This window comes from Panthera tigris, chromosome B1 (assembly GCF_018350195.1).
Source record: "Panthera tigris isolate Pti1 chromosome B1, P.tigris_Pti1_mat1.1, whole genome shotgun sequence".
Lineage (NCBI taxonomy): Eukaryota > Metazoa > Chordata > Mammalia > Carnivora > Felidae > Panthera > Panthera tigris.
In genome coordinates this window covers 48,225,187-48,241,174 of record NC_056663.1, presented here as the reverse complement: position 1 = coordinate 48,241,174, position 15,988 = coordinate 48,225,187, and the positions used below count along the sequence as shown (strand labels likewise).

The window sequence follows — 15,988 nt, the reverse complement described above, 5'->3', positions numbered from 1 at the left end:
TTATTGAAAATCCACCTTCACCCACAGAAGTCCCACTGAGCTTCTTGGTGCCTCAGTCCTAAATGTTTGATTAAGCCAAGGATCCCCACACAACTGAGAAAAGCCCCAAACATGAAAGATGGTGACAAAACCAACCAAAGGGAATGAAAGTAAATTTAAGAATAAAGAAACAATGTAGGGAGCCAATGAAAATTTGAAAATAAAACAAAATAAAACACAAAATAACAAACATAGCTATGATCCATATTCTCAGATACACAAAAGCAGATATTATATTCATAAAACAAAAATAGGGTAGTTTTGCCAAAAGTAACAACAATGAACCAGACAGACAACATAAAAGAGCCAGGTAGAGGTCTTGGGATGTAAAAATATAACAGCAGAAATGGAAAAAAAAAATTCAGCTGATGAGTTAAAAGATAAAGTTGAAGAAATCTCCCAGAATGTATAAAATGACAAAACGATAGAAAATTGGGGGTCCATTTAGGAGCCCTTATGTCAAATATAGGACATTTAGCATGAACAAAGAAAAGGTGGAGGGTATAGCACAGAAATAACATCTCTCAGAACTGCAAAGCATGATTTTTTCATAGGCAAAGTACCTACCAAATACTCATTCCTATTAAGGTAAGACAATGTGGAACAGAGACGTAAGGGGAAAAAAAGTTTGATAGGACAGGCTCTGAAGATAGAGGGAGGGGCCATAAGCCAAGGGATGTAGTTGTTTTCTGGAAGCTAGAATGGATGAGGACACGGATTCTCCACTGGAACTGTTCCAAGGAAAGCAGTCCTGCAGATCTATTTCAGACTTCCGGCCTCCAGAACGGAAAGCTACTACATTCATGTGTTAAGACATTAAGTTTGTAGTAATTTGTTACAGGAGCAAGAAGAAACCAATTCGCTGGCCAAATTATTAACAGAGTGTGCAAAGTAAAGACCTTTCAGATACTCATGCCTCAAAGTGTTTGCCTCCATTTTCCTTTTATCAGGAATTTACTAGAAAACATGTTCTACTCAGTGAGGGCCCAAGCATAAGACAGAGTCTGAAATGGGGTCCAGGAAATGGAGGCCAATAGGAAAGAGGAGAGAGGCATGCCCAGGTGGAGGGTGAAAGGGAGCGCCAGGTTTATAACTGGGCAAGGCTCTGCTCCAGATTGAAGCAGAGCCAGGAGGGGAAAACAAGACTTGATGGTTGATTATTTATTGGCCTACACTGGGTGAGGGTTGAGACCTCAGCCTTAAGAAGCCAGAATGTCTGGGTCTCAGCTTTGTTTCATCACTTACTAACCATGCCAGCAACTTACTTAACTCGGTTTTCTTTTTTGCACCATGGAAATAATAATAGTTCTGCCATATAGCGTTGAAGTAAGGTTTAAATTAATACATGTGGCATGCTTAAAATAGCTTCTGGTACGTAGGTCAGGGCCCAATTGTCATTACCTTTTGTTATTGAAGATGCTTTAGAGTTCTGTCGGATATTTTGGGGGAGGAATTACTGATAGGTGCATGGAATATTGAACAAATATACCTCTCCATGAGGCAATTACAGTTTCGTAGTACAAACTCCAGATGTCAAGGCTATTTACCATCATAATTACATAAGCATTAACTATTGATTTAACTAACACTGTGGTTTAAGTGTTTGGGGAGGTGGGTAGAGGGTGTTGTGTGTGTGGGGTGGTGGTGGGGGCAATGAGTTGTGTGGATAAGACATCAAATGATGAGGTATCAGATTGTAAAATCAAAATATAGCTGAGCAGGGGCACCTGGGTGGCTCAGTTGATTAAGAGCCCGACTTCGGCTCAGGTCCTGATCTCGTGGCTGGTGAGTTCCAGCCCCGCATCGGGCTCTGTGCTGACAGCTCAGAGCCTGGAGCCTGCTTCGGATTCTGTGTCTCCTTCTCGCTCTCTGCTCCTCCCTTGTTTTTGCTCTCTCTCTCTCTCTCTCAAAAGTAAACATTAAAAAAGTTAAAAAATATATAGCAGAGCAAGAGTATTATTTAGATATACCTAAAGAGATAATGTTGGTTGTCCCTGGGGATCGAGACATTGGCATGGGGCAAAGTCAGACAGGAAACTATTGATTTCCACTATAAGCCCCATGGCATTATTTGACTTTTTAAAGTATGCACAGGTATGCTTTGATAAAAATGTTTAAATGAATAATTAAGTTAACATGTGATAGAACACATTTAGTGAGGTAGGCAAGCCACATACACTTTATTACCAATAGTGATATAATTAACATTCTTTGACTCTGTTGTCCAAAAATGTGAGCCATAGAGCAAAAATTAACGTCAGAGTTTTGGAAATTGCAAATAATTCAGCAATCTTTAGGTCTTGTCTCTAGTGATATTTCAAAGCTAACGGCGCTCAACCTGGACAGCAAATAAAAATAATCTGGGGTATACATTGTAGTTACCTGGGGAACTCTTAAAACTCCTAATGGCCCAGCTCTGCCCCAGACCAATTTAAATCAGAATCTCTGGAGGTGGGTCCAAATATCAGTGCTCTAAAGCTCCCCAGGTGATTTACAATGTGTGATCAAGGTTGAAGACAACTGTATGAAAATATTTGAGTGGTGTTTGATAGGACTTTTTTTTTTTTTTTAATTCACTGGCTATGTAATAAGCAGCACCCCACCTTCATCAGCTTGGTAGGAACAGATGTGGGATTGGTGATAGCTCACAGAAATAAATAAACATAAAGTATAAATATGTGTGTGTGTGTGTGTGGGTATGTACTTCCTAAATACTATAATTTGTATTAGGATCATGTCGGAGCACTTCTTTGGTTGATTTTGCTGAACCATATATAGCTTGACACCAGTTTTTCTAGTTATTTAATGCATGAATCAGATTCCCAAGTCTTAGAGGTTTAAATACTGATTGCTATTGTTGAAACACACAGATCTGTGTGAATCAGGATTTACTAATGAACTAATGAATAATAACTAAATTGCACCAGAAAGACCTAGTATTAATTACCATGTAATTCATACTGCATTTTATAAATCAGATACAAAATCCAATAATTATAGGACAATTGCTTTGCAATTACCTTGACTCCACATTAGTAATTACAGGGTAATTTTGTAAATAGTTCACATCACACACCCATAAAAAGAACGGCTATTACTTTGCACCCTGGAGTTGAAAATAACTGGCTTGGGGATTCTAACATTGGGTTAGAGAGGAAACAATATATGATCTTCACTCCATAGTGTAGGATGCCGAAGTCATCTCAGATTTAGTTGGTGACCTGCTCAGTATTTGGCATTTGCTCTAAGAGATATTTATTGATACTAGATATTGATACTAGATTGATACTAGAGATATTTGTGTAATGCAATTGGTATAGCGTAAGTTAAGCTTTCTATCTCCTGTCCTGTAATATCCAACATATAAAGTAAATCATACGTAACCAAACAGATGCCAGTAGATATCTATGAGGAGGAATGAGCTTTGAAAATTGAGATAAACTAGATCATGGTAGAAAATGCTGCTCTTCCTTTGAAGGTACTGCCTAAACAGTTTTATTCTAGCTGATTTTGAGTTGGCCAAAGGCTTCTCTGGCAAGTAGGAAGCCTATGATCTGAGTAGCTCTCCACAGAAAGTTTTTTTTCCTCCAGACGTTTCAGCTCCGTTGGCAGTACTGTGTGTTGGGGAGCTAAGAAAGACTGATCCAGGAGGAAGAGGAGTGGCCAGAATTGCCATGAACCAGGGGAAAATCTAATACTATCCCCTGCCCAGCAAAGGGCTTACAGTCTAAGACCAAATTTAAGGAACAACCAAGAAGTTTACGCCCATGTCTAAATAGAGCTGAGACTGATATGAGATTGAGTCTGGAAGAATGGTATGTGGGTGAGTTTCCCGTGGTTCATATGGAGACACTGCATGTGTCAACAACTGAGTCATTTCAGGGATCGCAGCAGCGTGGCAAAAGAAACAGTGATAAGACGCAGATGGATTTGCCAGACCTCTACCACCCACACAAAGCATTACTCTCTGACTGTCAGCTCCCTGGAGAACAGATAAAGCCCAAACAAGATAGGATCCAGAAAAATGTTCAGAAAAGCCTGTCTCTCCATTAGGGTCATAGGAGTCCTCAGGCATAGAGTTGAGGGAACAGTTCCTTCTGAGGCTCTAGGCTGAGGTCTGAGATTTCCTGGATTTGGAACAATCTATTGTTAATTATTTAAAGCGGTGAAAGCAACAACTATGACAATATTTGAAGGGTTATAAAGATGAAGCTCAATTAGATGATGAAACCTAATCTATTAGCTTCCAAAGTTTCCCTGTCAGATAAGGATGACCAAACCTCCCTGTCTGGTAAGCATCTGGACACTCATAATATGAAGCCACAGAAGTATTCAGATCAACTTTGAACTACACCAAAATAAAATGCAGACTCCCTGATTCCTGTCCACTCAAGTGTAATTATTAGCTAATTGATAAAGCAACGAAACCACACACCAGGATGCAAACACTACTGGGGCAAGACTTTGTTAATGGAACAAATGGTTCTGTAAGTATATCCCTAACCCCCCCGAAGCCTGAAATGCCAACCTAATTAAGAAAAAGCCAAAGAACCCCAAAGTTTGGCCTTCAGTGTTCTCCACAAAGTGTCTTAATGTTAACTGGAGTCTTTCTCTCCCACTGTGCACTTTGTGTATCCTGCCACTCCATCATCTAGAATACTCATCTTTTGCTAAGCAAACCTGCAATTTCCTGTTACCGGGTTCTTCCCTTTTTCTGAAACGGCCCATCCATCAGCGTGTCTCCTGCCCAAATCTTATTCTTTAAGACCCAGCATAAATGCTACCTCTGCCAGGAACCATTTTCTTATCACCCCAGTAAAGAGACCCCTCTTCCTTCTTGAAAATCTTAGACCTATTTTCTCTATATTTTTTGTACACATCTTCTCTACTGGTGTGTGAGCTCCTGCAAGCAGGTGCCAGAATGTACACATCTTTGGGTTATTCCAAATATGTATTAATTGTCACAACACAATTAAAAATTAGAATGTTCTTCTAGATATTTCATTTTTTTTAAGTTTAAGCATTTTTAGGTTATATAAATTATTAGACCCCAGGAGTGCTGATCTATTGAATAAATATTTTTAGTGTCAGAGAAAAGATCATTCAGAGAAAAGATCCTTTTTTTTTTTTTGAGAGAGGGAGTGAGTGAGAGAGAGTGAGCACATGTGCATGAGTGGAGGAGGGGCAGAGGAGGTGGAGAGAGAGAGAGACAGAGGATCTTAGGGCTCGATCTCATGACCCTGGGATCAAGACATGTGCCAAAATCAACTTGGACACCCAAATGACTGAGCCATCAAGAAAAGGTCCATTTAGGTCACCTGGGTAGCTCAGCTGGTTAAGTGTCCGACTTTGGCTCAGGTCACGATCTCAGAGTTTGTGAGTTTGAGCCCTGGGGCAGGCTCTGGTGTTAGTGCGGAGCCTGCTTCAGATCCTCTGCCTCCCTCTCTCTCTCCCTTTCCCCTGCTCGTGCTCGCTCTCTCTCACCCTCTCTCTCAAAAATAAATAAACATTTTAGAAAAAGGAAAGGTCCATTTTATGCTACAAGTATTTTCTTGTTATCATATTGGTGACTATTAATAACTTGCTTTTTGACTGACATTGAAGATTTCGTGTGGGAATTTGAAGTTGGCCTCTTTGAGTAATGTTAACAGATCTAATATTATAGAATTAGACATAGGTAGCACTCTTTGAAGGAGATAAGGTATAGTTCCCTTAAGACTTCACAAGTGACACCAGATTTGAAAGTAGGAACAGTGAAAAGGAGGTCTGAGTACTGTTGGAAGATCCCAGATGGGCATTCAGGAGAGCAAGGACTGCCCATTTCCCTCAATAACTAGCCATGTGAGTTGGAGCAGGGCCAGGAAATAAAATGTGGGGTTTAGTTTATGTGAGTTTGAAGACACCCATTAGCCCTAAAACATCACGGGTGTTAAGGAAAGCAGGCCATGAATAAATATCTCAGAGATAAAAAGGCTGTGATAAACTCTAGAACTATTGGGAAAGGTAATTATGAATCAGTGGTTATGTTTTTCCTCAGACTTGACCCTAGGGGAAAATTCTGGTGAGGTCCCTCTCTTCCTTTCCCCCGCAGCCACTTCTCCTTGTGTCAGTCCAAGGTCATTGCTCTCATCCCAGTGAAGGTAGAGGGGAAGGTGGTGAAGATCCTGCACCTGCTGTAGAACTGCATGGAGAGGCACGCACGTGAGTCCTGGCAGGTTTCCAAGTCCCAAAGAAGAAAGAGGTTCCAGCGTAAGGTTTTGAGGGACTCTTGCAGGTCTTAAATGCCATCCGGCTTACCCTCCTCTCAGGAGAGCACTGTGTAGTTAGCATAAATCATTGGTTCTAATTATTTGAGAGATGTTTACCATTACAGTTTCCATCCTACTGGTACTATCATCTTTAAAACAACTGAAGTTATTTTAGCCCAAGTCAGTTTCCCTGAACATGTGGTGTTAAAATGTTTCAATAATGAAGGCTTTACAGGGCAGAGAGACCAGCCTGGGAAGAGAGGCACTGGACCTGCTCTCAGTCCAGTCACCTTTATATCCCAGGCAAGCATGAGGCTCCCTGTGGCACAGAGGAGCTGGACCCACTCCTGACAGAGCAGTGGAGAATTCCTACAGGAGCATGTGGTTTTCCCAGCACCTAACACAATGCCTGGCACATAGCTGGATGTTAATATACACCAGCTGAAAAGCGATCCTAATCATGTTATGTAATTACTAAATATATTACACTAAATAAATATATATGTAATTACTAAATATATAACACTAAATATATTAATATAAATATAAATAGGTTACTATTTGCATCTCAGTGGGGTAATTAATAAGTAAATTTTCTGAACTGTCTTAATGCAGTATGAATTCGAATCTAGTTATTTGAAAGGTTCAGACTTTAAGGAAAATAATTCAAAGTCTTAAAAGTAATATATTTTAGAAAGTTGCAGGTTAGCAGTTGTACAGGTCACTTCCCTGAAACGACCTAGTTTTCTGTCTGAGGTAAGTATACTTTCTTGTTACTTAACTGTTTCTGATCTTCAGGGTGGTTGAAATTCTTTCCCTTGACCAAGACTTACTTGAACTAAGCCTAGAGGTGGCTTGCAAAACCATATTAGGATTTAATGAGGGACTGAGTATAGGGACAGAACCTATGTTTTGCAAACGATGGAATAGATCTTTTGTGCAGAGTGAGTTTCAGATTTCTGTCTCTTTGTTTATTGCTTCAGGGAGATTTCAGTGCGTGGTGCTTCTTCAATGGCCTCCCAAACAGTTGATTTAAATAGAACAAGGAAATGTAGACAATATCCATTCATCTACCTTATAGAAAAGTAGTGGGTCATTGACTTAGGGCCCTGCCCCAAAGTGAAAGGTCACTGTGATGAGTATAACTCAAGACCATTTATAAGTATGCAAAACAGTAAAACAAGATTGGAAAGTGTCATGAGTGACTGTCCTAGAGATAACCATAATAGAACACTACCGTTTTTCTAGGGAGTGTCCCTACCTATAAAATGAAACCACTTCTCCCCAAACTACCCAGTAAAGATAGCTAGCTGTAGAGTAGACCATGCTCCCAAACAATCCCAAAGTACTTTTAGATGCTCAGTTGATTTACCTTCCTAATTATGTTTTGTATCTCTTGATACCCAATAAAAATTCAGCACATGTTCATAGTGTTTAGGTTGATTTAAAAATATTTTAATTGAAAAAAAAAAAAGAACATTTACAACTTACAAAGTAGTTTAGAAAAAGGATCTGTCAGAAAAGGACCACTGAGGGGTGCTGGGGTGGCTCAGTTGGTTAAGCGACCAACTTCCACTCAGCACCAACTTCTGCATCCAGCTTAGGCTCAGGTCATGATCTCATGGTTGGTGGGTTCAAGCCCCACGTGGGGGCTCTGTGCTGACTGCTCAGAGCCTGGGGCCTGCTTCAGATTCTGTGTCTCCCTCTCTGACCCAACCCTGCTCATGCTCTGTCTCTGTCTCTCTCTCTCCAAAACAAATAAACATTAAAAAATTAAAAAAAAAAAAAAAAAAAAAAAAAAAAAAAAAAAAAAAGGAAAGGACCACTGAAATACAGCTCCAAGTCCTGATCACAGCTGCTGTAAGTAAATTCTATAATCTTCTGGGGAGCAATTTGGCAATATGAATGAAAAATTGTGTAATGTGCATTTTTTTTCATATAGCAATTCCCATTCTAAGAATTTATCATGAAGAAATAATGCTGTGTCTATAAAGATGTGTTGAATATACCAAGAATATTCCACACAGTTTGGTTTACACTACCAAAAATTGGAGTCAAGTTAAATGTTCAACAAGAGAGACTTGGTAGCATAAATTAGCAATCATTAAAACTGATGATGCAGATCTATATATTTTTTCAGAATATATTGCTAAGTGAAAAAGTAGTTTTCAAGCAGAATGTATGGTATGCAACCATTTTCTAATTTAAAAAATTGATTGTTTTCATCTATAGCAAAAATTCCGGCAGACTATAAATTAGTTTTCAACTGTGGTTATGTTCAGATAGTGGAATTATGGGTGATTGTGTTTTCTTTTACTTATCTATATATTCTATTTTTTTTTTCTCAGAAGGATCACAAATGACTTATGTAATGATCTACCCTAGATATTATCCTTGTAAGAACTTAGGAAATGACAACTCTACTAGTATTTTTTTAGATAGTAGAGTCATATTATTATATGAAACATGTCAAAGAAAGAAATTTAATTTCTTATTCAATAAGCATTTCTATAGCTACTTGAATAGCTACTATATAACTATATGCCAGACACAATTTTCTCTCTGTCTCCCCAACTACCTCCCTGTTTCCCTTTTATATACATTCTAATTGGCCTAAAATTTACTACTGTTGGTGTACATATCTGTGAGTTTTGTTAAACACATACAGTAGTATAACTACCACCATCATCAAGATACAGAAGAGTTTCATTACCCTCCAACTCTTGCAAATTTCCTTGTGCTCCTTTGTAGTAAATCCTTATACCTTCAACCTCTAGCTCCTAGAAGCCACTGATCTATTTTCTGTCCTATAGTTTTGCCTTTTCTGGAATGTCATATAAGTGCAACCTTTCGAGCTTAGCTTCTCTTAGCACAATGTATTTGAGATCGGTACATTGTTCTATTATTCAATTGTATGGATGTACCATAGTGTGATTATCCATCATCACCTGAGGAATATTTGAGCTGTTTTTGGGTTTTGGCAATTATGAATAAAGCAGCTATAAACATGTGCATATAGATTTTCATGTGAACTTAAGTTTTCATTTCTCTTGTGTAAATATCTAGCAATGAGATTGCTGGGTCATTAACTTTATAAGAAGCTGCCAAAGTGTTTTACAAAATGGCTGTACCATTTGGCATTCCCATCACTAATGTATGAGAATTCCAGTTACTCCGCCTTCTTGCCAGCACTTGCTATTGTCAGTTATTTTTATTTTGTTTTCTTTTTAAAGTTTATTTATTTATTTTGAGAGAGAGTGAGAGCGGAGGGAGGGCACAGAGAAAAGGAGAGAGAGAGGATCCCAAGCAGGCTCCACACTGTCAGCGCAAGAGCCGGACATGGGGCTTGAACCCATGAACTGTGAGATCGTGACCTGAGCCAAAGAGTCAGACACTAAACTGACTGAACCACCCCGGCCCCCCTGTCAGTTATTTTTAAATTTTAGCAACTGCTATTTGAAATGTTTACAAATACTAACTCATTTAACCTGACAAGATAAACACTATTCTTTATGTGTCTCATGATATATAACAGTAACTTTGATGATTTGATAATTCTTTAATAATAAATATCAGTTTTACTGATGAAGAAATGTCAAGAGACATCAAGTTACTGTCTCAAATTTGCACAGCCAGTAAGTGGCAGAGCTGGGTTGGAGCTCTGGTCGTCTAAACCGGAACATATGCTCGTAATATACTGTGCTATGATTTTCCTTCAGTCAATACAGGAAAGAAAGGCTTGAAATACTTCTACTGCCAGTTTGAAAGTTCATCTATTTCTGGTCCTGGAAAGTTGGCTAAAATTTATTGAATCCCAATTTAACTTCCCAAAAATGTAATGCAGTTCAGCATTGGACATTCCATCAGCTAATTAAAGAATGTCAGTAGGCTGGCTCCTGAGATGTCTTTCAGAATGCTGTGAACTTGCTGGATTCCCAGTAGTCCAGTGTCCTGCCCTTAGCTTTGCAAGCCCTGAAACTTGATCTATTTGGTGTCCCAGAAGTGACAGTACTTAGCCATGCTGGAAGACTCAGGATGCAAAGTTCATAAGACACGACTATGTTAAACACAATGGCAATTTATTAATTTACAGTGAGAAATAGAATGGCCAAAGGGAACAAATATTCATTTCTATTTGACAGGTATCTTCTCCCTGTAGAAAAACTGCATGGGAGCCAAATTATAATCAGGTTTCCAGGTGTGCCTAGAAACATAAGTAGGTAGGAGAGTTCTCTGCTTTTAACAGCTGAAGCTTTTAAACACGACCATAAAACGAAGTCCTGGCAGTTTGTGCCTGAAATAGCCCCATGTCTTTGTTTCCACAGAATGCATGGGTCTGCCCAGGCTCCACAGAGAAAGATCAGGTGCCTTGGATGGGCGTGTTCAACATCTGCCCTTTCATTACCTCACCTCTGATCAATCCAACTTCTGACTGATATCTTCCTTCCTTAGACATGGATCTTCAATCTAATGAAATCAATTCTTATTCCTCTGCAACAACCTAACATTTGTTTATCATCTACGGCTTGCCAAGACTATTCTAGAGGTAGGGAGTATCATTCATCTTAGGACTCATTCTATCCCCTTTGGAGATTTTAAAATATCTCCTCTTGGATTTATTTTGTGTAAGTACATGGTATAATCTTCTGAGGACAGCCTTGGTTTTCAGATCTTTGGGCCACCTCTCTGTGGTTCCCCTGTACTGACTTGGAACATGTATTCTTTGAATTTGTGTGATTATCTATTTTCTTTTGTCTTTCCACAACCCCTGTCAACTATAACCAACGTGTGAACACTTTTTAAGTCTAAGTTTTTTATACAACACATTTTCCTCTCCTGAGCTAAATTAAATTCATGAATTTTAATTGGCTAGCTGTCACCATATGAACATTTTGCTAGCCTCTCAAACCCGATGTGACTCGGGCCAAATTTGTCACTTTCCTCTTACAAACTGGCTCTTCTTTTGATCTACTTATATTTGAAATCAACGCAGTCAGCCATTCCAGAATGTAATCTTCATGATCTCATTTCCTTCTGCACCCAATGAGTTGACACATTGCAAGAAGACCTTACAAACCCAGCTCTTTCTTGCTCTTGGCTGCGTATTTTTGAATACCACTGCTGTTGGCTGGGTTAGGTTTTCGTCTCTTCTCTCCTGGATGTGAAGGGAGTTGATGAGCTGAGCTCACTCACTTTACTCCCCCCCCCCCCTTTTCATGTCTAACCAACTATTGGCATGTCATCACACACCTTACCTGAGGTCTGTTATGCCATGGTTGAGGCAACAAGTTCTTCTTCTTCTTCTTCTTCTTCAAATTTTTGTCTACATTCTAGTTAGTTAACATATAGTGAAATATTGTTTTTGGGAGTAGAACTTAGTGATTCCTCACTTACTTATGACACCCGGTGCTCAACATAACAAGTGCCCTCCTTAGTCCCCATCACCCATCTAGCCCATCCCCACCCACCTCCCTCCATCAACCCTCAGTTTGTTCTCAGTCTTAAAGAGTCTCTTCTGACTTTTTTCTCTTTCTCCATCTTCTATCCCCCTTCCCTTATGTTCATCTGTTTTATTTCTTAGATCCCACATGAGTAAAATCCTATGGTATTTGTCTTTCTTTGACTTATTTCACTTAGCATAATACCCTCTAGCTCCAAACGTGTCAGAGGCAACAAGCTCTTAAGCAGCAGACTCTTCTCTTTCCTTTTTGTTGTTCCAGAGAACTCCTCCTGGCCCTTCCTTGTGTTTGCCATTCTGAGTCCCAACTACTTTATTATGCCGGATTGCCACTCTACAATGGGTTTCTATATACCATTTCTGTCTTTGGCTGTCTGTTTCTTTTGGACTTAAATGCCATGAAGCATCCCTTAATCCTTGATCCTGCCTTGTTCTGAGGTGCCACTCATCTGTGCTCTATGCATCTTCCCAAGTTAGCCCTGTATAAGCTCATCCTCTCCAGCACCTGCTCTCCTCTTCTTTTTCATCATGCTTCCAACCTGACTCAACCTCCTTTTCTCCTCCTCTCCTTTCCCTTTACCATCTCCTTACATCTTGTCTTGTTCTTGGCTTTCTCCTCTGTTTGCCTAGTGTGGAAATGTAGACAATGCCATCACCCTTTTGATCAAAACTTCAGCATCTCCCAAATGAAGGCAGACCCTTCTCACTGAGATAGATTAGTGCTTCACCATCTTGGTCAAACCTATATTTTCAGGCTTGACTTTTTATGTTTCTCCTACAGAGAACCCTGTTCCAGTTGAAATAGGGTCTTCCTTCTCTCATGGTATTCCATGACATGAGCTAATCTTTATCCTGTTTGCTAACCTTAGAAAGTTCTTCCATTTCCCGTATAGAAATTCTGCTCCTTAAGCAAATGCATGTTTTCCTTTAAGAGTTTCCTGGGGCACCTGGGTGGCTCAGTCGGTTGAGCGTCCGACTTCGGCTCAGGTCATGATCTCACAGTCTGTGGGTTCGAGCCCCGCATCAGGCTCTGTGCTGACTGCTTGCTCAGAGCCTGGAGCCTGCTTCAGATTCTGTGTGTCCTCTCTCTGCCCCTCCCCCGCTCACGCTTTGTCTTACTCTGTTTCTCAAAAATAAATAAATGTAAAAAAAGAGTTTCCTATTACCCCCAATCAGGAAAGTATCCCCTGCTGCCTTTAAATTAGAAAAGTGCTCTGTTTTTAGGTCACATTTGACAGCTTAAAAGTTGTTCATATATCTGTCTCCCACTCTGTGAGATTATAAATTTACTGAAGGTAGAAGTTAAAGCGTATTAGCTTTTAGTTTCCCACCCACTTTCTAGCAGGTACTTTGCCCCTTGCAGGAGCTGAATGACATAAATCTATTGAGTGAAGGAATGACAGGAGTCACTACAGCCTTACACACAGTTCCATTTGTTCTCTATTCATCCCATCACCCTCCTGAAAAATGTCCTTCTTTAACCCCATATTTGTAAATGGCCACCGTTTACAGGCAAAGCCCACACTTCGTTCTATTCTGCCGCCTTCAAGTCTTCAACATGAATCACAGCTCCAAGAATGTCCTCCTTCCCTCAGATTTCTCCTTTTCAGACTCCAGTTACACGCATGCAGGCTGGAGCCCTCCCTCCCCTGGCTGTGTGGGGAAATTCCTGACATAATGGCCTGACCTGAAATGTCACCGAGGCAGGTTTGTGCTGGCTCCCAGCCCAATGCAAACAGCGGGGAGAAACGGCAGTGCTCGGCTCAACACTTCACCAGTTAAGCTGTCATTAAAAGGGAAACACCCGCTACCCAGAGAGTTTTTATATTTCACTTTACCGCAGGGGTCTACTCTGGACTTGTCAACTGATTGCTTTGGGGCTAGGTTGGAAAAAAAATACATTATCTCCCCATGTAACTACCAAGTAAGGAAGCAAGATTCCTCTGTATGATTGGGCCCATCCACAAAACAGGCTCACGGAAGGTATAGAAGCACATGCTATACTTTAAAAAAGGAGGAATACACTCTGTCTAGCTGTTCTCTGGAAGAATGGAACAGGGGCAGACGACAGCACTGTGCGGTTAGAATACAACCATCAGCGGGAGTCTCTGCTCCACAGCAGACTTCTCTGTTATTCCGACTTTATTTGTTGCAGACTGAAAGATAACAGGATAAATTTAGGATCTGCCAGCTTCTGAACCTGTATCATTTGGGATGTAGGAGGCACAAGGGTTCAAGACCCAACTCCCCAGCTCAGTGTTTGTTTTGACTTTGGGCGATGTGTTTACGTCTCTGAATCTTCTTCATCAGTGTCATGTGGGGGTGAGAGGGAACGGTCAGAGTTTCCTAATCTAGATACAACAGTCTGAGTCTGTGGCTAGTTAATACTTCCTAACTCCTCTACTTCCCTAACCTAAAGCACCAGCCAGTAGCCCTTCATTAGGCAGAGAATTTTGTCAGGATTTACGGTGAAATCTCCCTGGTTTGTGCTCCCACAGGGGGCAGTGAATAGTTTGAATTATGAGCTACTTTTTCAGAAATGCCATTTTTATTACTTTCAAATGGGCACGATAAATATACTGGGCTAACAAAATGTTGCCAGGATGTTTTGCCAAATATAGATCTTTGCGTGAATGTATCAGAATGATATGTAATTAACTTTTATTGTTTATACATCAGCGTGGGGTACAAAAGTGCTTAAAACAGTTTGTTCCCTTAAGTGGTTTAGCAAGTACCGTTGTCACCAGACTCGTACTCACGTGGGGTCCTAGGTACAGTTTGTTGGGGCAGAGGTAAAACTGAACTCCTCTTTTTCTCTGCTATCAAAACTTGAAGACAAGTGATACTTGTGCTATTCTGAATGATGACAAGGTGGTAGTTGCAAGATTTTCCTGGATGCACATCTCTTCTATGTTGGCATCATACGAAGCCCTGGAATCCTGAAGTCTCTGTAGAATTAGTCCTTATGTTTAGACCATTGGTTCAGAAGTTTCCTTTCCTTGTCTGGTTCAACTTGACATGCAGGTTTATGTTGAAAACTCCAAGAGATTCTTTGGGGTTGAATCTATGTTACTCAGTAAGTCACCGGCCATCCCTCCTGCTCCTATGCCCTTAGATCCCAGGTCCCACCTTTCTGAGCACCTTCTAGAACTTTGGGCCCTTCCTATCTTGTTGTCCCATAGGACCTCTCAACTCCAGAGCTCCTCAGTATTACCCAGGAAACACCATTCTCTGCAGGGCAAAGCATTGCAGCTTAGGAAGGGATAACTGATAGTTGCTGGCAACCTGGTCTTTGAAGTCTCATTAAGTCAGTAGCTATTTACTGAATGCCTCCTGTGAATAAACTACAGAGAACTGAGCAGAGATGAATAAGACACAGATCTGCTTTTAGGAGTTTGCTTGCTACCAAGTAAAGGAGGCTAATCCCTTCATAATTATGTTTCTATTTTCTAGGGGAGCTGATTTTCCCCTTGTCTTCTGGCTTCAATATCCACTGCATTCCACAGAAACTGTCACCTTCTCAACAGTGGTGACAGAAAAAGGCATGCTTTTATTGTATGCTTGACCTAGACGAAGGAGAAATGACCTCAAGAGAATATTGCTTGGCTTAATTGCAGCTTCCACAAAACAAATAATTTACGACATTATTAGAAACCACAAAGTAGCCTAATGATATATTGAAAATCCTACAACAAATAAACAGGGAGAAAGAATGATAGGATTTTTTTTTAAACAAAAACAAAACTGAGTTTTTGGGAGAAGGTTGGAGAGAGGTAGGATCTTGGCTCTGGGCAGCATCAACTGATGGACCACATAAGGGAAGAAAAAACCAATGAACTAGGATGTCTTGACTACCTTCTATGAAGACGGAACCTGGGCTGACCTCTCCCCGTATCTTCATTGCTTCCAATGTTGTTAGAAAGAGGTAGCATGCAAGTTTATGACCCACTGTTTTGCCTATTGACAGAGAAGCAATGGCTGTCCTTGTGGTGTGACTCAAGATACCTCAAGGTCAAGATGACGTCTGATAGTTCTTCCCCTGGCTGGCAGCAACTCCAGTCCCCTCACTCCCACCTTACTGAAGTTTGCAGGTAGGTGCTTTCTGGAGACATTTACTCTGTAAATGGATTAAGATCTTATTACTTAGAAGGTAACGTCTTGGATAGTTTCTACATAGCGGGGCTTTGCTTCTCTAGAGAGTCCTTTAGCGTTCAGTTTCACCTAAGGGACAGAAGTGAGCTGG

The 15,988-nt window shown here is 40.4% G+C and overlaps 1 long non-coding RNA gene across 1 annotated transcript in view; it reads left to right on the top strand.

The window, feature by feature from the left end:
- Nucleotides 1–15,784, top strand: part of LOC122237907 — a 191,774-nt gene extending 175,990 nt beyond the window's left edge. The window contains exon 6 of the long non-coding RNA XR_006216658.1: nucleotides 15,713–15,784. This is a non-coding gene — a long non-coding RNA (uncharacterized LOC122237907). The remainder of the gene's footprint in view (nucleotides 1–15,712) is intronic.
- The last annotated feature ends 204 nt before the right edge of the window (nucleotides 15,785–15,988 follow it).